The 20,770-nt window shown below is 40.2% G+C and overlaps 1 protein-coding gene and 1 long non-coding RNA gene across 6 annotated transcripts in view; both read left to right on the top strand.

Annotated features, from left to right (window-relative positions):
* The window catches only part of LOC132027915 (uncharacterized), a 36,213-nt gene extending 28,031 nt beyond the window's left edge, over positions 1-8,182 (top strand). Inside the window, exon 6 of one of the 2 annotated variants that reach the window (XR_009407246.1) lies at positions 7,910-8,182. This is a non-coding gene — a long non-coding RNA (uncharacterized LOC132027915). The remainder of the gene's footprint in view (positions 1-7,909) is intronic. The other variant, XR_009407247.1, reaches the window with a different exon arrangement.
* A 1,108-nt stretch (positions 8,183-9,290) lies between these two features.
* Positions 9,291-20,770, top strand: part of IL6ST (interleukin 6 cytokine family signal transducer) — a 54,183-nt gene continuing 42,703 nt past the window's right edge. For 3 of the 4 annotated variants that reach the window (XR_009407490.1, XM_059417882.1, XM_059417881.1), the window contains exon 1: positions 9,291-9,531. The gene's annotated coding sequence lies outside the window, so the exon portion shown is untranslated. The remainder of the gene's footprint in view (positions 9,532-20,770) is intronic. The other variant, XM_059417883.1, reaches the window with a different exon arrangement.

The raw sequence follows: 20,770 nt of genomic DNA, 5'->3' as shown, positions 1-20,770 counted from the left end.
TGAATTTCAAACTGTACCAGTCATTCTGTTACTGTAGAGTGAAAGTATGGTAATAATGCTGGTGACCCCTGTGTAGAGCCCAAGGCTCCAGCTATACTGTCCAGTCTGAGGAAGGAGATGGAGAGAAGCCAGGTTTTTGGTGGCATCATTTGAGCCCATGGATCAAATCTAGCCTGGAGTCTCTGGAGTTCTCAGAAGTGGTATTGGGTTATTTTGTCACTTATAGTATAAGAAGCTCTAATTAATACAGAAATTGATACTGTTTTATTTTATTATTTTTTTGATACTGACAGTAATTTAAATTATAAAAGTAACTTTTTACTCTGTTTTTATAAATAGCTGTTCCCATAGTGTTTTAAGAGCACAGTCTTGGGATTCAAACCCCAGAGTCTTTAGTAGCAACAATGAGACCTTGGGATAGTAGCTTTACCCACTCTGGGACTCGATCATCCCCTCTTTAAAAGGGGGCTTGTATTTCAGCTGTGCAATTCAATTGCATAGAATTGTTGTGAGAATTGCTAATTAATCTATAAAACACTTAGAAAATTGTCTAGCACGGGGTGAACACTTAGTGTTTGTTATCACTCTGATTTTCACACACAGTAATCCCCAATGGCCGAGTATGATGGATAGAAAAGATTTTTCTTCCAATGCTCTCTATCCCATTACATTTTTGACAAGCTCAAAATATCAAACGTCATTAGAAGGTATTTGTGAAACAGGTGGTGAGGTGACAGTGTGGCATAGTGAAAGAGCATGATTTTGAAAGCAGTTAAGACAAAGGTACCAGTCCCTGGAAATGAATTTCTAGCTGTGTGGCCTAGGGCAGCTGTTGAAATTCTCAAAGCTTTTGCTTCCCCATATATAAAATGGGAATGACAGCACTTTCCACACTGGTTTATTGCAAAGATTAACTGGGATATTAAGTGCCTATGATAGTGAGTTCCTGTCACACAGCTGGCACTCAAGGAAGGGCAGTATTATGAGTAGTTCTTTAAGCACTGAAAGTTTGTCTCTGATCAGTTAGAGCAAATGGCGTAAATTATTCCTATCTGGAAAAAAAAAATCACTTTCTCTTCTTCTTAAAATCAAAATCACAGTCAAATGATTTGGAATCATTTTCTGTATATACGGTTGGATCATTCAGTCCACTGGGAGCCAGAGACCCTAGAGGTTTAAATATATACTGGGTTTCCCTTCTCCCACCTCCTGCCATTACACATAGACACATGAAAGGAATTGTCCATTCTTTCATTTCTTGTTTGGCCTTCATACATGCAGAGAATGGCATGGCTGAATTCTAATAAAACTAATAAAATAGGATGCATGCTATATTTAGTCTGCAGACCCTCTGTCACACAGCTCTGCAGTCAGAACCAGAGCTGGACACACAAAGTTCAGTGCCAGGCAGCTTTTAAATGTTTTTCCCCCTTTATTTACCACAATCAAGAGTGTGGGCTGCCTTGAATGTCCCTGGAAATTTTCTACATGACCTCTGAGATTCAGTTCCCAAGTCACTGAACCCTTGGGGAAATGCTTTGTTTTAAGCTCTGGCCCGGGTACTTGAAAACAAGTTTTCATTGGGTTGATCTCTCCCCTCTTCTCACATCTGCCATTACAGTCATAGGTAAGAAACCCTAAATTAGAATACAGAGTATCTGCTGTCCTTAACGTGATTTTTGCTGTGTAAAGAATGAGAAGAGGGGGCATAGATTTGGGAGAGCTAAAAAACTTCCTTCTAGTATTCAACTATTTTAGTAAAGTTCATTCCAGATTATGTTTTTTCTCTTTGTACTCTTCATTTACTAACTTTTCCCCATTGCTTCAGAAAAATGATCACAGCATTTGTAGGGAATAAAGGTATCAAACTCTTGGCTTTCAAATTCCAAAGGCTTGGTCAGGTACAAGAAGGATTTGGGCAGAGTGTTTGCTCACCAGTGTTCATTGCCCCTTCTGGTAACACCAGCCTCCCACCCATATCCCACTGCAGGCCAGATAAAGACTTCCCTAGTTGGGGAGAGCATAAGTAGATAAATGAGTGTAAGCAAGGGAAGTAGAGAGAGTGAGGAAAAAAAGGACCCTCTACCATGTCCTTTACCTTGAGGTTAGTTCTCAGGTGGGGGAAAATGATGGAGCCTCATGATGATATTGGGGATCTGTTACTCTATGAAATCCTGGGAAGCAACAGCCTTGAAGTGTTTCCTAGCACACAGTGTTTTGACAGTAGTAAGTTAAAAATGGCCACATAGAGTGCTATTGAGTAGGGAAAGCTTAAGGCAGCCCCTCTGAATCTCCAGCAGCCCCAGAGAGGCACAGGTGAAGAGCTGAATTGCCCCTGGACCGTCAGGAAGGGCACAGGATTTAGCTGACAAAGGGCACAAGGGGTCTTAGAACACTGAGTCACGAAAGTAGAAAGTGGCGTGGACTATGCACACCATGAGTCCAGGTGGGTCAAAGACAGAATCTACTGTGGTGGCCGTGACACCCAGAAACCAGAGGGGTGCCATTGTTGGTCGTCTCAACAGATTGTCAGGCCTTGTCAAGACTGAGGACAGAAGCCCTTTCCTACTGCCCCAGAAGTTAGCTCACTCTGGAGAAAAGAAAGTAGAGGAGATCATCTGGAATCATTTGCATTCTTTTGCTGTGAGTTTCTCATGGCCCAAAGCAGGGAGAAGAAGTCAGATATATTTTGGGGGGTGGAGATAATTCCCAAGATGAATATTGAAATATGGTAATCAAGTTGGGCAATGAAAGTAAAGAAGGCAATGATAGGGCAAGGGAACAGAGTAAAGCTGTCTTTTCTTGGCATAGGAACAGGAAACAGTATATTGGAAACTAGCCCAGGAACCATTAGCAAATTGGTAATATGACAGCCTGGAGTTGGAGGTTATGATAAAGATAAGTTTGGAGAAGTAAGTAGAGGGCAGGTAATAGAGGACTTTTATGACACACAAAAGTGGCTTAGATGATAGAAAGGCATTGAAAGAGATGATCAGATTTTCAGCATTGTGCATGATGGGTTTGAGGGTTTCATTCTGGTTGTTTATTCCTCCCTGACAAAACTTAATAATTTAAAATAACATTACGTATTACAGTTTTGGAGGTCGGGAGTTTGGGCAGGGCTCAGCTGGGCAATCCTTCTGCTCTGTGTGGCACTGATTGGCACCACAGTAGTATTCCTCTGGCGGTCGATCTGGTATGGGTGTTACAAGATGTCCTTATATTCATGCCTGGTAACCGGGCAGCTGGGCCCCTGTCCCTCGCCATGTCATCTCAGCCCTTGCCATATGGTCTCACAAGGAAGTTGGGCTTCTTCATGGTGGCTCAGAACTTCCAGGGATCAAGGTGAAAGCTTCTCTTAAAGGTCAGCCCCTGAACTGGCATAGAGTCCTTTTTCTGTACTGTGTTGATCCGTGCCATACTCAAGCTTAGCTAAATCTGCTAGGCAGGGAAACAGACTTCACTCCATCCACAGAGAAGTATCAAAGAATATCTGGCCTTTTTTAACCCACTGCAGGGTGAGAGGATGTGAGACTGGGGTAGAGAGAAGTACAAGAGTTCTTAGAATCCCCAGTTCCCTAAGTATTCTTGTGCGAGCACTTCCAGATGTTCTCTTAACACCTTTCTTGTGGCACTAGGACATGGCTGTAATTGCTGGCTTATTCACCTCTTTCTCTCATTAGACTCTGAGATTCTCAAGACCAACACATGTTTCTTACTCAGATCCATATCTAAGTGCCTGGCACATAGTAGATGTTCAGTAATTATTTATGGAATAAATGAACTGAATAAATTGGACCAGTTGGGGTCCTCTCAATTCCTGGGTCTTGGAACACCAGAGCAAGCTCCTATTTGATATAATCCCCTTCTCCAGATCCAGATCTTCTTATTGACTTAAGAAATGCTGGATTTGAATGTATAAAGATAGCATTCAGTATGAACACATATGTAAATAGCTTTCAGCTTTTGCCTCCTGTGTTAGTTTTCTTTTGTGGTACAACAGATACTACAAACCTAGTATCTTAAAACAACACACATTATCTTCAGTTTCTGTGGAACAAGAGTCTGAGCACAGCTTGACTGGGTTCTCTGCTTTGGGTCTAAAAAGGCTCCAGTTTGTTGGCTGAGGATGTTATCTTATCCAAGGTTTGATGTGGCAGGATCTACTTTTGTTGGCCAAATTCACTTCCTTGAGTTGTGAAGACTTCAGTTTAGTACTAGCTGTTGGCCAGAGGCCATCCTTCATTTCTTGCTACATATCTAACAGCTCACAGTATGGCAGTCTGCATCATCAGAGCCAGCAAGGAAGAAAGAGTCTCTTCCCAAGAGAAGTATTATAATTTCATACAACATAGAGGCCAGCACATGGCAATTTGATTTGTCAAAGCTACAAAAGGAAGACACTAGTAAGATGGGCACTGTCATCTTACATAACATGGTCCTGTGCATCCCTTCTCTCATGGAGAAGAAATCACACAAAGAATACTGAGAAGCCAGAGGTCATACAATTTATATTAAGAGTCTGTCTGTCATGCCCACTTAAAGCAAACTAAGGATTCTTATAATTTAAAACATGAGCTAGATTAGCTTTGTTCCCAGTTTCATTTGACTCTGACACTAAATTCCATTTATTATTTGTTGATCCTGGAAAATGATCAAACCTTAAAATTCTAAAGGAAAAACAGGAAGGACAATTTTCAAGAAATTCCAGCTATCTCAAGGAGTATATTTATTTAATTTTTGCCTTTTCAGTGGGTACTGCCAACTCCTCTTGAGGAGACAGACACACATTTGCCTAATCCAGTATTTAATACAATTAGTACCAAATCTCTATCCAAATTCTAGGCAAAAGCCTGGGAACTCTTGGCCATACAAGTCCATAAAATAAAATATTTTTTTTAGAAGTTCATGTTGGGGGGTACCTGGGTGGCTAAGTGGTAAAGCCTCTGCCTTCAGCTCAGGTCATGATCCCGGGGTCCTGGGATCGAGCCCCGCATTGGGCTCTCTCCCTGCTCGGGAGGGAGCCCGCTTCCCTTCCTTTCTCTCTGCCTGCCTCTCTGCCTACTTGTGATCTCTGTCTGTCAAATAAATAAATAAAGTCTTTAAAAAAAAAAAAAAAGAAGAAGTTCATGTTGGTACTTTCTTATCTGGTTTATCTGGTTTTAGTATAAGTATCAGACTTGGAGCCAAGGAATCTATTTTGTAACTGAAAAGTATTCTTGCCTATGAGGGTCAACAAAGGAAGAACCTTTGCTTCTCTAAAAGTTGTGTGAGAGTTAACAAAAGCAAAGTATGATGAAAATCCTCAGGATGACACTCTGAAGCTAGCCTGGGCTATTGCAAAGTTACAGTCCCAGTACCTGACTTCCTTTTTTTTTTTTTTTTTTTTTTTATTTTTTTTTTTTATTTGACAGAGAGAGAGAGAGAACAAGTAGACAGAGAGGCAGGCAGAGAGAGAGAGAGAGAGAGAGAGAGAAGCAGGCTCCCTGCTGAGCAGAGAGCCCAATGTGGGACTCGATCCCAGGACCCTGAGATCATGACCTGAGCCAAAGGCAGCGGCTTAACCCACTGAGCCACCCAGGTGCCCCAGTACCTGACTTCCTTATCCTGTGTATGTGTCTGGGAAAACTATTGCATCTCACTGCTGCTCACACTTCTGCACCGGCCTTTCCTGCTCCCTGAAAGCCCAGGGCTATCTGACAGGGTTTCCCAGAGGTCTAGTGTAACAAGAAGCTAAAAGCCCTCTGCTTCAGTTTGCATCTATGTTTAACCTTTATTCAGAGTAGTATTTATTTCACTTCTAACTCTTGCTCTACTAGTTGTCCATTACAATGAAATAAAATAAGAAAATACTTATAACATTGAGAAGTTTCTGCTTAAATTCTCAATTTTAAAATAATAGCCATAAAACTGTTGTGTTAGAAATCAGAATATGGGTCACCAGCGGCTTTGTAATAACCAGAAGGAAGCAGGAGGGGTCTTTGGGAGGTGTTGGTCATATTCTTTTTCTTGATCTAGATGCTCATTATATGGCTTTGTTTGGTTTGTGAAAAACCTCCAAGTTGTGTTCTTACTGTATGCACAGTGATTGTGTGAAATTTTTGAAGTGGGGTCACATTATTGTTTAGTTTCATTGCTGTGAAGTGAGTTTGCCGTGTTTTTGAGCTTGGAAATTTAGTTACAACTTGATTTAAGTTCATATTTCATCCCAAACTTAGTAAGTAGATTATAGTATGGCTGAAACTGCTTCATTTTGAAATTTATTTTGAATGACTTTTCATTCTGCTTGGTGAATTAGATGCTATTAGGTTATAAAGATTTTAACACATACAAAACATTGTCCCCAATTCAACATTGATTAAATATTTAATTGAAAAAATTTTCTAAGGTATTTTATGCTAATAATGATAAATATAAAACTAGGGGACTGAAATTGGTAAAGAGTGGGACCAAGAATGCAGAGGTGGAAAGCTTTTAAAAGAATAAGGCAGTAGGAAAAGAAGAAAAAGGTATACACTTGCCTCCTAAGTTGGAGAAAAGTGAAGATTGCTCACAAATGATGCTACTGGGTTTTTCCACGGAATAATGAAACAGAACATCTAGAATAGATTTTGGGGTGGGGCCGATAGTTCAAGGACAAGGAAAATAGTTAGGAAATAGCATTGATAAGGTAAACATGACTGAAAGTCAAGGGAATTGAAAATACTAGTGACAGTGCAGTTTAAAAAGTTGATAAAAGGATTCCCACAATTTAGGGAGATAAGCAAAGGTAGGAAATAACTGATAAATTTTCAGAACAAAGACTGGAGGTCACACTGAGGACAAACCATAGACTCAGTGGGAGAGAACGAGTAAAAGAGATACAAGAGTAGGTAGTTGTGGGTAGAAAATCTTAACAATTGAAAATGTTGCAGGCGGAGTAATTTCATTTGAGGACTGGATTCAAGGAGTGACTACATCTATGGGCTTCTGACAGAGATGAAGATGATTGGAAAAGAAAGATGAGAAATCGTGAGGTCAGGGTTCTGAGTCATGATCATGGATGCTGAAATCATTAGGCTGGGGCAGGACATGCAGATCCTTCCAAGGCTGACACAGAGTTTCAGAAACACAGTAGGGCACAGGCAAGGAAGTAAATGGCTGTCTTGGTCACTGCCAACTGTATGCAAATAGTGAGCAGGCAGAATTGGTCTTCAGCACAGATTACCTTTGTTATGTAGCATTTTTTTTCCTGGCTCTGTTCACCTGCTCTGAATAACCTCACTGTCCTCATATTGCTCTCTCACTGTACACTTCCCTACTCTCTGCTTTTGATATATGTGAAATCCAAAATGATCCTAAGGCATACATGGAAAGTTCTTGATATGTCACTTTTCCCCACTTACTGTTGCATCTTGACAAGTTTTCTCATGACAAATCCTTAACTGAAAAGTGGTCATTTGAGGGCCAATACCCTAAAGAGGTGCCTGCAAACTAATAATTCCAGCCATGGGGGGAAGGGCTCTTTCTGTTTTGAAAAATCTTTCTCCAATATTAATTCATCCTTTTAGCCCACGACTTTAGCCATCCCCACAAAACGTGAGTTTCTTAGAAGTTAGGCTGGGTTAGGCCAATACATAGATACCCACAGAAGGAATGACTCAGTTGTTTGCTCTCTTGACCAGCGCACAAGACAGACTAGTGTGCTGTGAGATATTAATTCCCTCCATCTTTATTCCCTGTACTGGTGAAATATCATCATTTTCATTATATGCTTTGATGCAAAAGGTTTGGGAAACACTGACATAAGTCATCCACGAACAGCTGATATTTATTGAGCACCTACTATATACTGAGAGTCTCATGTATTTTAACTCATTTAACCTTTGCAGCATTCCCATTAGGTTGAACCATTATTCTCATTTTGCAGATAAAGAAACCGAGATGACCTGCCTGCCATCACAGACATAGGAAGTGGCAGCACCAGGATGCAAACTCAGGGAATTTGCAACCAGAAAGTTAAGTACACTTAACCACTATACATTCCTCTAAATAAATGTTTGCTAGATCTAAATAAACAATTTAAATTTTATACGTTTGTTTTAAACATCCCTGTAAATGGCCGACCTAGAATACAGTCCAATCACACTGTAGGTTAGCGTAGCATGACAGGGAGCACCAAGAGCTGAATACAGTGTAGCTTTGTCGGTCTTACAGCACATCCCCAGGTTTGCTTAGGACTCCTTTATCACTAGACCCGCTTTTCCGTTTTTTTTCAAAAGTACTTCATCAACAACTAAGAGATCATAATTTGTTGTGTTTTCCTCTTTCTGAATCCTGAATATAATGAAAAACTTTGTAATTTTGTAATTGTTTAATTTATGGGTATAATTTGTTCAAGTCCATTAAGCCATTATTGCCCTCCTACAGCGTGCCATTCTTCCACAGGAGGCCCTGGCCTCGGGTTAACTGACACACACACACACACACACACACCCCACCCCCGACCCCCCCACTCCTTACAAGTTTGTCATCTTGCTTTGGGGAAAAACAAAACAAAACAAAAAACAACAACAACAAAAAAAACACAGCGAGCCTGAAAGTCCATTCTCAGGCAGGGTATGTATGTAATGAAATTAGTTTTTGCTAGGTATTTTTATCACAGATTGGGAGGTACAAACCGCAAAGAACTAGTTTCTTGGCGTGTCACACCACCTCTGGGGTTCACTGATCAATCGCAAACAAACTCATTTAGTAACTTAAATATATATATATGTATCCTGGCAAGGTTCATTTATGCATGCCTTGGACTGAGGCCGCCGCCACCACGATCTGCAGGCATCTCGTGTGAAGTCACGACCATCGAGTCCTTCACTTCCCCCGAGAAACTCCCACGCCTCCCCTGTCCCCGAGGGAGCCCGGCGGTCCCTCGCGGCTCTGAGTCCCTCGGGGAAGGCCGCGAACCAAGGCCGCGGGACCGCAGCGAGAAGGGAGAGCGGCAGGCGTACAAAGTACCCGGGCCCCAGTTCACGACCCCGTTATTCCACGGAAAAATGGAACATTCCGCTCCTTCCGCCCGCGGAGGAGAGGTGGGGGGAACCCTTCGATCCGGTCTAGGAAAAACGACGCGGGCGCAGCCGCCGGAATCCCGGACGCCAGGAGCAGCGTTACGGGAATTGCAGCAGACTGGAGTCCCGCCCCTTCGCCGTCGGGTTACCGCCTGGCCAATATCCTAGCGCGCCAGGTCTCCCTGGAGCCAATCAGCATACAGTCCCTAAACCCGGGGGCGGGGCGCGGCCAGGGCGCTGCGGGGCGGGGCCGGGGCACAACGCCCCGCCAGGGGAGGAGGGCCGCGTGCCGCGTCTGCGGGAGGGAGCCGGGAGCGAGCCGGAGCCGAAGCGAGGTCTGGAGTGGCCCGCGGTTCCGCGCCGGGAACGCCCGGGCGCAGCTGAGCCAGGGGCCGCGACTGGGCGGCCGACAGACCCGTTCCGGCCTGGGACGGAGGGAGTCGTCGCTCTACAGACGCGGATGAGCGAGGCGCCGCGGCCTGAGGTGAGGAGATCCCGTGGCCGAGTGAAGGGCCGCGTAGAGGGAGGGTGAGGGCCGGGTCGGGGGTATTGGGGCCTGGAGAGCAGGCACTCGAGGGGGCCACCCCTCCCGGAAGAGGGGCACCCCAGTAATGTGCACGTCCCAAACTTGTTAGTCCAGCTGGGAAATCCCCCACATTCCTCCTTCCTTTCCGTGTTCACACACCTCTGAATATGATTTCTACAAGTTTGTCACCTATATTCCTCAGTCATAAGCGCAGACCTTACTTAAGCGCGCTCACACACACCCACACACCCTTCTTTGGCCCACGCCCCCAAATCTCCACTTTTTGCCCTTTTCTATCTCCCCTTAATTTGCACTAGCCTCTTCATATTTTTCTACCTGTAAATCAGTATCTCTTTACCAAAGCCATCTTTTAATCGTGAAGTTACAATGTTTCAACATGGTTGAAAGTTCGTTTTAATTAAAATATTTTAAACTAAACGCGTTTTTTTCTCTTTATCTCTTCTGTATACCTTTACATGTATCTCTTACATGTATCCCACGTAGCGCTGTATTTGAGAAGCACCAAATCCATCTTTAAAAGTTTACCCCTCCCCCTAGCTTAAAGGTTATTCCAAGTGGCAAGGTTCTTCTGTTTTTCAGTAGATGAACAGCATTTTATTCATAACTCCAGCTGAAAAAAATATCGCAGGTTAGAATTAAGACTTGCCACTTTGGTTTTTTGGGGATTTTTCCCTTCAGAAGAACACCCATTTTGGTTTAATTTGTGTAGTATTGGCATTTTCAGCAGTTACGCTGCTAGGAAATAATTAGTGATTAGAATGCCAGGGTGACTTCTAAAAGATTGGAGTCTTTGGTTAAGTCACTGCTGTAAACAAACCCTTTAGACTGTGTGACTGCCAGCTTCAAGTTGGAACAACTGTTAATTTGAAATTTCTGGCTCAGATCATCATCTGAGCTGTTCGCCATTATCTTAATTTCTTAGATTACTGATAATTTTCACTTGGAAGTATTTTTTTTTTTTTAGCTATAAATGGAATTACACGTTTATGGAACCAACTTGATACTAAGTTGAATCGTGTTTTCCAGCTGCTTCTTTTGAGGGGTTATTTTGAACACTTGTTTTTAATCACAAGTGGAAGAAGAAAATTACAGGATGGAGAAAGTGAGAAAAAGGATAAGTTTTATAGTGGAATTTTTCCCTCTTCTCAAGTCTAATTGGCAATGCTATACATGTTTGTGTCTTATAGGTAATTTAGAATATTATAAATACTGCCAGCTAAGTTAATATATTTTCCTATGTAATGAAAAACATGCAGTGTTCTTTCACGTTTTCATTTATGAGTTGCAGTGTTTTCAGTTTATTTAAAATTTTTTTCCAAGGGAATTTGAGCTTCAGTTAATGTTAGGTAAGTGTTATTACATATACCCGTGAAGTAAAAATTTGCAGTATTCTTTATAGAGAAGGAAACTGAGGGGCTGGGTCCCTGTGATATCTAGATCTGTGTAATACTAAATCCTGTAATCTCAGTTGATCATTTTGTCATGCTGATGAAATTCTTGTAAAGGATCCACCAGTACACTTTGGGAACTTGGGGACTTGATAACTGATCCTCAGAGAGGGTTTTTTCCCTATAGAAGCTAGAGTTTTCCATTTTAACATATCAGGACTCCCTAGTTCTATACATTTGCACTATGGCTCCTGGAGAAGTGTGGAATGTTCTCACAGTCTCCATTTCTTTGATTGCAAAGGTTGTATGATCAGAATTGAAGTTTCTACTCTTCTTACACAACAAATACTAAGGACTTAACTGCGGGCTACAGGAATTCACAAAGACATATAAGGTATTCCTAGGTCGTTTATAGAGTTTACAGAAATTGGACTGGCAGATACATGAAAAATTATGCAAGGCAGTTTTATTTAGAATGATGCAGAAATGTAGAATGTAGAAATGTAGAATGATACAGAAACTGCTATAGGTAATTAAATTAGGGAGTGATTATTTAAAGGTTGGAATAATCAAAGGATTGAGCAGAAGTCAAACTTGAAACCTTCGTGAGATTTGGATAGAGAAAAATAAAGGAAACTCAAGCCAAATAGAGGTCTATGTAGAAGGTATGTTAATTAAAATAGCCAATAGGTATGTAATACTTAATTTGTGCCAGTCATGGTTCTGAGCACTTTGCCCATATTAATTCTCTCAGAAGGCAAATGCTATTATCTTCCTTTTACAAAGAAGCCAAAACAAAAAGAGGTTAATTTGTCCAGTGCCACACAGTTAATAAGGGGTCGATCTGGAATTCAGGCACAAATAGCCTGGCTTCAGAATCTGAGCTCTTAACTGTGATGCATGTGTTTATTTCTTCATATAGTGTACTTGAATGGTGGTGACTCAAATAATACGGCAATTCCAGGAGGTCTTTTAAAACACTCTCAGTTGTGCTCTGTGTGCCTCAAAGTATGTAGATCTGAAAATTTCAAGACATAGAAACAAGTAATCCAGTACAAGGTTAATCAGTCCTGTTACGGAACTGTACACAAGTGCATTGGGAGCAAATGTGTTTGTGGGAACTGGGAAATTCCACAGGAGAGATGATGTTTCATTGGAGTTACACAGTTAAAAAGCAGAGTCGGGATAGTGTATGTAGAAGCACAGACTCTGAAATAACAAAACATGTTACAGAAAGTCCAGTAGTTTATTGTGGCTTGAGCTTAGTCTGTAGGAGTGAGTTTAGTCTACAGGTGCAGGGAACGATAAAAAGTAGACCAAAATGTGAAATGGCATGATGAGTTCAAGGCAAATAAAAGCTTAAATATTTGCTTTGCATTTGGGAAGCTGCATAAATAATTTCACTGGATTGTTTGCTATTCTATTTAGATGTACAATGGAGGAGTAGCTTGAGGAAACAATAATTGAGTAGAGGGTTTTTTTAGAATAGACTTGATTGTTCATTGGTTGGTTTGTTTGAGGTGCTCTCTACACCCAACATGAGGCTTGAACTCAAAACCCCAAGGTCAAGGTCACTTGCTATATCTGATGAGCCAGCTAGGCCCTTCTAGAATAGATTTTTTTATTTTTTTCAAATTTTTATTTTATTAACATATAATGTATTACTTGTTTCAGGGGTACAGGTCTGTGATCATCAGTCTTAAGACAATTCACAGCAGTCACTGTAACACATAACCCTCCTCAGTGTTTTATCACCCAGTCACCCTATCCCTCCCCCCAACCCAGCAGCCCTCAATTTGTTTCCTGAGTCTCTTATGGTTTGTCTCCCTCCCAGGTCCCATCTTGTCTCATTTTTCTCTCCCTCTCGCCCCCAAATTCCTCATATCAGAGATCATAGGATAATTGTTTTTCTGTGATTGACTTTTGTTTAGCATAATACTCTAGTTCCATCTGCGTATGGCAAGATTACGTTTCTTTTTTATGGCTGCATAGTATTCCATTATATATACTTTTACATACACACACACACATACACACATACATATAAAATAACCATTCATCTGTTGGACATCTAGGTTCTTTCCATAGTTTGGCTATTGCGGACATTGCTCTTATAAACATTTGGGTGCACGTGCCCCTTGGGATCACTACATTTGTATCTTTAGGGTAAATACCCAGTAGTGCGATTGCTGGGTAGTAGGGTAGCTCTATTTTCAACTTTCTGAGGAACCTCCATACTGTGTTCCAGAGTGTCTGGACCAGCTTGCATTCCCACCAACAATGTAGGAGGGGTCCCCTTTCTCTGTATCCTCGCCTGCACCTGTCGTTTCCTGACTGATTAATTTTAGACATTCTGACTGGTGCAACGTGGTATCTCCAGGTGGTTTTGGTTTGTATTGCCTTGATGCCAGTGATGATTAGCATTTCTTCATGTGTCTCTTGGCCATTTGGCTGTCTTCCCAGAAATGTCTGTTCCTGTCTTCTGCTCATTTCTTGATTGGATTATTTGTTCTTTGGGTGTTAGGTTTGATAAGTTCTTTATAGATTTTGGTTACTAGCCTTTTGTCTGATACATCATTTGCAAATACCTTTTCCCATTCTTCAGTTGTCTTTTGGTTTTGTTGACTGAGTTGCAAAAAGCTTTTTATCTTGATGAAGTCCCAGTATTGCCCTTGCTTCCCTTGCCTTTGGCAATGTTTCTAGAGTTGCTGCCGGTGCTCTCCTCAAGGATTTTGATAGATTCCTGTCATATTGATGTCTTCCATCCATTTTGAGTCTGCTTTTGTGTGTGGTGTAAGGAATGGTACATGCTTCGGCATGTAGATATCCAATTTTCCCAAAATCGTTTGTTACAGAGGCTTTTTTCCATTGGACATAGAATAGATTTTAAGTACTGGAGAAGATAGGTTAGACAGGCACATGAAGCCAATTTTTTAAGTTCTAAAATAGCTAAATATTTGGCATTATTATTGACCCTTTAAAAGCTTTTGAAGATAAGAGTGACAAGTTAGGTAGGTTGATCCACCTGTAACCTCAGACTGATTCGGAGGATGGAAAGAGACTGGAAGCAGGAAGGCCATTAAATAGTAAGGTGATCCCATGTGCAGAAATGATGATCTTCATGGTAGAAGGTAGAAAAGAGACAAGTAGGAAAGACATCATGAAAGATGATTAGATAAGCTAGAATAATAGATAGCTAAGAGGCGGTGGTGGACCCCATTGATTTAGGTTGTTCAAAAAGGTGATCTTAGGTGGGGAAAAAGATAATTTTTTTCTTCCAAGTGAGTGCATTTGTGTCTGTATGTGTATAGCATGTATGTTATTTGTGTATTGTTTTTAGACCTATTTGAGTCAGAGGCAGAATATCCAAGACAAGGATACATAACTGGAATCAATGATCCCAGCCAGAATTTTTTGTTTGTTAAAGATTTTATTTGTTTGACAGACAGATCACAGGTAGGCAGAGGTGCAGGCTGAGAGAGAGAGGAGAAAGCAGGCTCCCTGCTGTGTGGAGAGCCTGATGCGGGGCTCAATCCCAGGACCTGAGCCAAAGGCAGAGGATTTAACCCACTGAGCCATCCAGGCGTCCCCCAGCCAGAATTCTTGAAATTATTTTGTTAGAAATAGTAATAGTTGAAGCTCTGTATCTTCATATGTTGGTATTTTTAAAAAGCAGTAGATTCCAAATACTTGGGTACTTCCATAGCCAGGAGGTAAACCCTAGGAGAGAATTCAGTGAAGGAGACATAAAGTAAGATAGATGAACAAATTCATCCACATGATACCATTATATAGAAAACAGGAGAAAAGAGAAATTCAAAAACAGACCTGGTCAACCATGTTCAGAAACATGATATGTTACAATGTCTAGAGTCTCTCTGATTCTGTGTCTTGTCTAGTATATCTTAATGAGATTTAATGAGAAATTAGTTAGCTAATCATGACTAACTAAGATAGCTATGTGTTTTGCAATGTGGCTGTAGTATAGGTTATTATTTTAAAGCTGCTTGTATACATACCCCAGAGCAGGAGCTTTATTTCTTTCAGCACAATAAATCTGTTGGCTCTATTAAAAATTTGGATGTTCTGCCTCCCAAGTTTTCATTTTTCGTTTACTCAGTTTCATTCTTTGCTCGGAAGTGGATTTGTTTCATCATTACTTCTGAAGAGTGCATTTCATATTGGTTGTCTCCACAGTCTGTTTTTGTTTGGATGTTCTTTGTTTGTATTCCCTTACCTCCATTCCCTAACAGAAAGTAAACTCATCAGAGCTGTGTTTCAGATATGGCAGCTCTGGTTTGTACACTGGCCTGTGCTGGAATTTTGCCATTGATAATCTTCATTTGACATTTAGAGTCAAAGGTGACATATAGCTCATGTGTATGCTATGTTCTCTGTTTAGAAAGGCCTTTATTCGCGTTTCATTTCTGGGCCTTCCTGGGTCCTTTGTGAATTGGGCTGTTCTCTGTGCTTCTGTAGCATTCTGTGCATGTTCTGCCTCTCTAAACTTTAAACTTAAGAGCAAGACCTGTTTATTTGGCTTCAACTGTATGAGTTATATTCCTTAAGCTGCAGTGAGAATGTAAATAGTCATCAAAATATTTTTTAGCCTTTTCATTTGTATGAAACAAATCAGTGATAATTTGTAGGAGGACTTGCCTAACTCTGAGGTCTCTCTTTCTTCCAATAGTCAGAATCTAAAGATCCTTAATCTGGAGTGTATGTATGTGTAATGAAGTAGAACTCTCTATCTTTTTGCTTGTGGAGCCAGTTTTCCCAGTACTGTTTTAAATGGTCCTTTTCCCCCAGTGATAGGCGCTTTTTTTTTTTTTTTAATCGGATGATTAAATTCTTAAGTATCTATGGATCTGTTTCTGGACTTTTTTTGCTTTATACTATTGATCAAAATATTCAGATGCAATGCCCCGTTTAATTACTATAATGTTGCATTATGCCTTAATAGATGAGTAGAGCAAGTTTTCTCTTCATCTCTTGAAAATTGGCTTTTGGTCATTATCTAATATTTTGTGTGACATTTTAAATTGGTTTGTAAAGTTCTATAATAAATGACTTCTTTGTAGTTTAAGTAAAAGTTGTGTTGCATTAATACAGTATTTTGTGAAGAACCAGTGCCTACCATGTATATTTTCTTTTCCATTTCATGGTATTTGACTAATGAGCTTTTAGTAAGGGTTTATGGTTTTCTGTATCAGGTTATTACATATCTCTGATTAGTTTTTTTTTTCTTTTTTTTTTTTTTTAAAGATTTTATTTATTTATTTGCAGAGAGAGATCACAAGTAGGCAGAGAGGCAGGCAGAGAGAGAGAGAGAGGAGGAAGCAGGCTCCCTGCTGAGCAGAGAGCCCGATGCGGGACTCGATCCCAGGACCCTGAGATCATGACCTGAGCCGAAGGCAGCGGCTTAACCCACTGAGCCACCCAGGCGCCCCTTTTTTTTTCTTTATTACAGTTTTTGCTGCTGTTGTGACTAGGATTTTTTATTTTAAATTTCTAACTGGTTATTACTAGTATGTAGGAGAACTATGTTTTTTGATGATCTTTTAATTCTAAGTAGTTGTGGTAGTTTGTCATTTGATTCCCATTCTATTCCTTAATAGATAGTATCATCTGCAAGTTTTTCTTTCTCCATTTTTATATATCATTTGTTCTGTTTTTGGTTAAGCCATGTAGAACAGTGTTAAGTGATGACTCCAAATATCTTGTTTGAATTCTGACTTCAATAAGACTGATCCTAATTTTTATTTTTTACTATGTTGTTTCCTGTGGGTTTCTGATAAAAGATAGTGGCAACAGCAACAAGAGCTGCACTGATAACAGGTTACCATTTATTGAGTACATACTGTGAGTCAGGTAGATTATAAGTGCTTTATATTTATTGACTTAATCCTCACAAAAGCTCTGGGTAATATGTGGGGTAGGTAGTGGTGGTATTCTTATTTTACAGATAAGGAGAATGAAAGGGAGGGATAGTAAATAACTTGGCTAAGATGTTTTACAAAAAGAGTTCGGATTTGCACACATTGGGGATTTGAACATAGGCTTGAATCCATCATCTTTGTTATACTTCATGAAGGTAAGGATGGTCTCTTTCAGTCTTCACTTTCTTACACTTTGTTACTTTCAAATTTTAAGTGAACAGTTGTTGAATATTATCAGATAATTTTCAAGCATCTTTTGGAATGATTGTATAGTTTTTTCTCTTAATACAGTGAGTAATATTGTTAATCTTTTGCTTAATGGACCATGCTTACATTTTTAGGTTTTTATTTTTTTTCTAAAGATTTTTAAAAATTAATTTATTCAAGAATAAAATTAATTTATTCAAAAATTAATTTACTCAAGAACATGAGCAGGATGGGGGGAGGGGGAGAAGAAGCGGGAGAAGCAGACTTTCTGTTGAGCCTGACTGGGGGCTCCATCCCAGAATCCTGGGATTATGACTTAGCTCAAGGCAGAAGCATAACATACTGAGCCACCCATGTGCCCTTTATTTTAGGCTTAGTACTATTGGTATTTATGGAGTTTTTGTTGTTGTTTTCATGTATGTCATGAAAATTAATTTGCAAATGCTTTGGTTAGGATTTTTCACACCTATATGCACAATAGTTTAACAATAGTTTTATTACGTAATTCCTGTTTGATTTGGTGTCCAAATGACTGCAACTTGCACTTAAGACCAAAAACAGGATAAAAGGAGGTAAGATTTACTCTCTTGACTGATAGAACCATAAAACAAACAAACAAAAAACCCACATGAAACAGTGATAATCAAGACACTTGACACTGGATAATGAAAAGCAGTGGTCTTGACAGATGGGAAACAAGTTAGATGAACCCTGTGATTGCCCTAGCCTACTACCTTGAGAAAGTTTCCAGTCCCTGGCACAGGTAGGTGGGGAATCCAGGATAAGATCCATGGATTCTCTTTGACCTGTGGAGATGGCTGGGATTACCAAAGGAGCTAGAATTCACAAAACAGTACTAGAGGGCTAAAAAGCTTCAGAGGTCCTGCTAAACTATTCATCTGAGTACTGACTAGTGCATGCATGTAAAGAAATTACTACAGACCAGGGAAAGAACCTTCTGGAGGGGTTGAAGATAGCAGTGCTTGGTGCTTCCATTGGATCAGGAAAGGTTCCTGTCCTCACCAGCCAGGTTTGGAACCATTTGACTCATGGGACGTTGGTTAGAGACACAGAAGGACCCTGGCTCAGTAGTAAATAAATTGGCCTGGAATAAGTGCTGCTCCAATTCCACCCAGGGTATCTTTTTTTTTTTTTTTTTATTTTTTTTTTTTAATTTGCTTTTTTTTTTTTTTTTTTTTTTTTTTTAAAGATTTTATTTATTTTTTTGACAGAGAGAAATCACAAGTAGTCGGAGAGGCAGGCAGAGAGAGAGAGAGGGAAGCAGGCTCCCTGCTGAGCAGAGAGCCCGATGCGGGCCTCGATCCCAGGACCCTGAGATCATGACCCGAGCCGAAGGCAGCGGCTTAACCCACTGAGCCACCCAGGCGCCCTGTTTAAATTCCTTTTAACATCCAGTGTGAAATTTAACTTCAGGCGTACAAAATAGTGATTCAGTACTTTTATACTATACCTGGTGCTCGTCACAAGTGCACTCCTTAATCCCCATCACCTGTTTCACCCACCCTCCCCTATGCATCTCCCCTCTGGTAACCATCAGTTTGGTTTTTATAGTTAACAGTCTGGGGGGGGGGGGCGTTGGGGTGGCTCAGTCAGTTAAGCTTCTGCGTTTGGCTCAGGTCAGGATCTCAGGATCCTGGAATCAAGCCCTGCATTAGGCTTCCTGCTCAGCAGAGGGGCTGCTGCTGCCTCTCCCGCTGCTCACGCTTTAAACTCAGATCTTTTTTTTGTTAAGAGTCTGTTTCTTTGTTTACATCCTTTCTTTTTTAACCTTATTTTGTTTCTTAAATTCCATATATGAGTGAATACATTGTCTTTCTGTGACTTATTTTACTTAGCATCATATTCTACAGTTCCATCCACGTCATTGAAAATGGCAAGATTTCATTCTTTTTGATGGCTGAGTAATAGTCCAGTGTGTGTGTGTGTGTGTGTGTGTACACATAGATACACACAACACGTGTGTGTGTGGGTATGTATGTATGTATATATATACCCATACACACCTGTCATCTTTATTGACTAATCAGTTGATGGACATGTGGGCTGTTTCCATGATTTGGCTATTGTAGGTACTGCTAATACAAACCTCAAGGTGCATGTATTCCTTTATATTAGTAATTTTGTATTGTTTGGATAAATACCTACTTAACCAGTATATCTTAAAAGGAAGACCTAAAAGAACCATATTGTTTCCAGGTACTTAACTGTGAAGAACCATATTGTTTCCAGGTACTTAACTGTGTCCTAGAATAAAGTTCAAACGTACAGACATAACAGAGACACCTTTGCTTGAGTTACTGGGTTTTGGCTCAGGTCTTGATCTCAGAATCCTGAGATCAAGCCCTATGTCAGGCTCATGAGGTGTCTGTTCCTCTCCCCACTGCCCTCATTCTTGCATGCTCTTTCTTGCTCACTCCAATGATAAATAAACCTTCAAAAATAAATAAATAAATAAATAGAAGGATTTAGAAATACAAAAAAAATCCAGTACAGATCCAGTAGCAAAAAAGGTGAAAGTCAGTGTCCATCATCCAAATAGGAATTATCAGGCATGTGTAAGAAGCATGAAAGTACAAAGTATAATAAGGAGAAAAATTAAAAGTAATGCAGAGCTCACATTAGATGTTAGAATTACCAAAGAAATTAGAAGTTACTTTAACTGTGTCCTATATGTTCAAGAAGTTAGTTACAGAATACATGCAAAAGACCCAGTTGAACTTCTAGAGATAATAAATATGTGTGAGATGAAAAATATACAAGTTAGGATTAATGTCAGAATAGATATTGCAGACGAAAAGATCAGTATGCCTAAAGATACAGCAGTAGAAATTATCATAAAACAGAAAAAACGGACTGGACACAATGAGCAAGGGGAACTACTTCAAGCATCCTAATAATACATGTTAGTAGAATTCTCAAGGGTTAGGAGCAAGAGGGTCAGAAATAAATTCAAAGAAACAGTGGCCTCAGTCTTCATAGATTTGATGAAAAATGTTTAAACCAGCAGATGCAAGAAGTTCAACAAACTCTTAAGTGCCAGAAACATCATAAAAACTTGACCGAGGTGCTTTATAATCAAGATTGCTCAAAATTGGTGATAAATAGTTAAAGAAAACTGACATGCATCCACAGGAGAAAAGAGACCTTTCATACAAAAGAAGAAAGATAAGGATGATAGTGGATTTCTCATGAGAAACAGTGCATGCAAGAACTTAATAGCTACATTTTTAAAACACTGAAAGAAAAATCTGTCAATTGAGAATCTATACCTAGTGAAAATACCTATGAAAAATAATAAAGAAGTTATTTTTAAGTATGTAGAAACAAATAATCCATCACCAGCAGACCTGCGCTACAAATAATAATAATAATCCTTCAGACAGAAGGAAAACATCAAATAGAAATGTAGACCTTAGATAAAAGATGAGAAGCTCTGGAAATGGTAGTAGACATAGGTATATACACAAGATATTTGTATTATAATCTCTCCTTTAAAGCGATTTTTAAGGGGTGCCTGGTGGCTTGGTAGGTAGAGCCTATGCCTTCAGCTCAGGTCATGATCCCAGGGTGCTGGGATCGAGTCCCACATCGGGCTCTCTGCTCAGCAGGGAGCCTGCTTCT

Source organism: Mustela nigripes, chromosome 12 (assembly GCF_022355385.1).
Source record: "Mustela nigripes isolate SB6536 chromosome 12, MUSNIG.SB6536, whole genome shotgun sequence".
Lineage (NCBI taxonomy): Eukaryota > Metazoa > Chordata > Mammalia > Carnivora > Mustelidae > Mustela > Mustela nigripes.
This window is presented reverse-complemented; position numbering and strand designations above follow the sequence as displayed.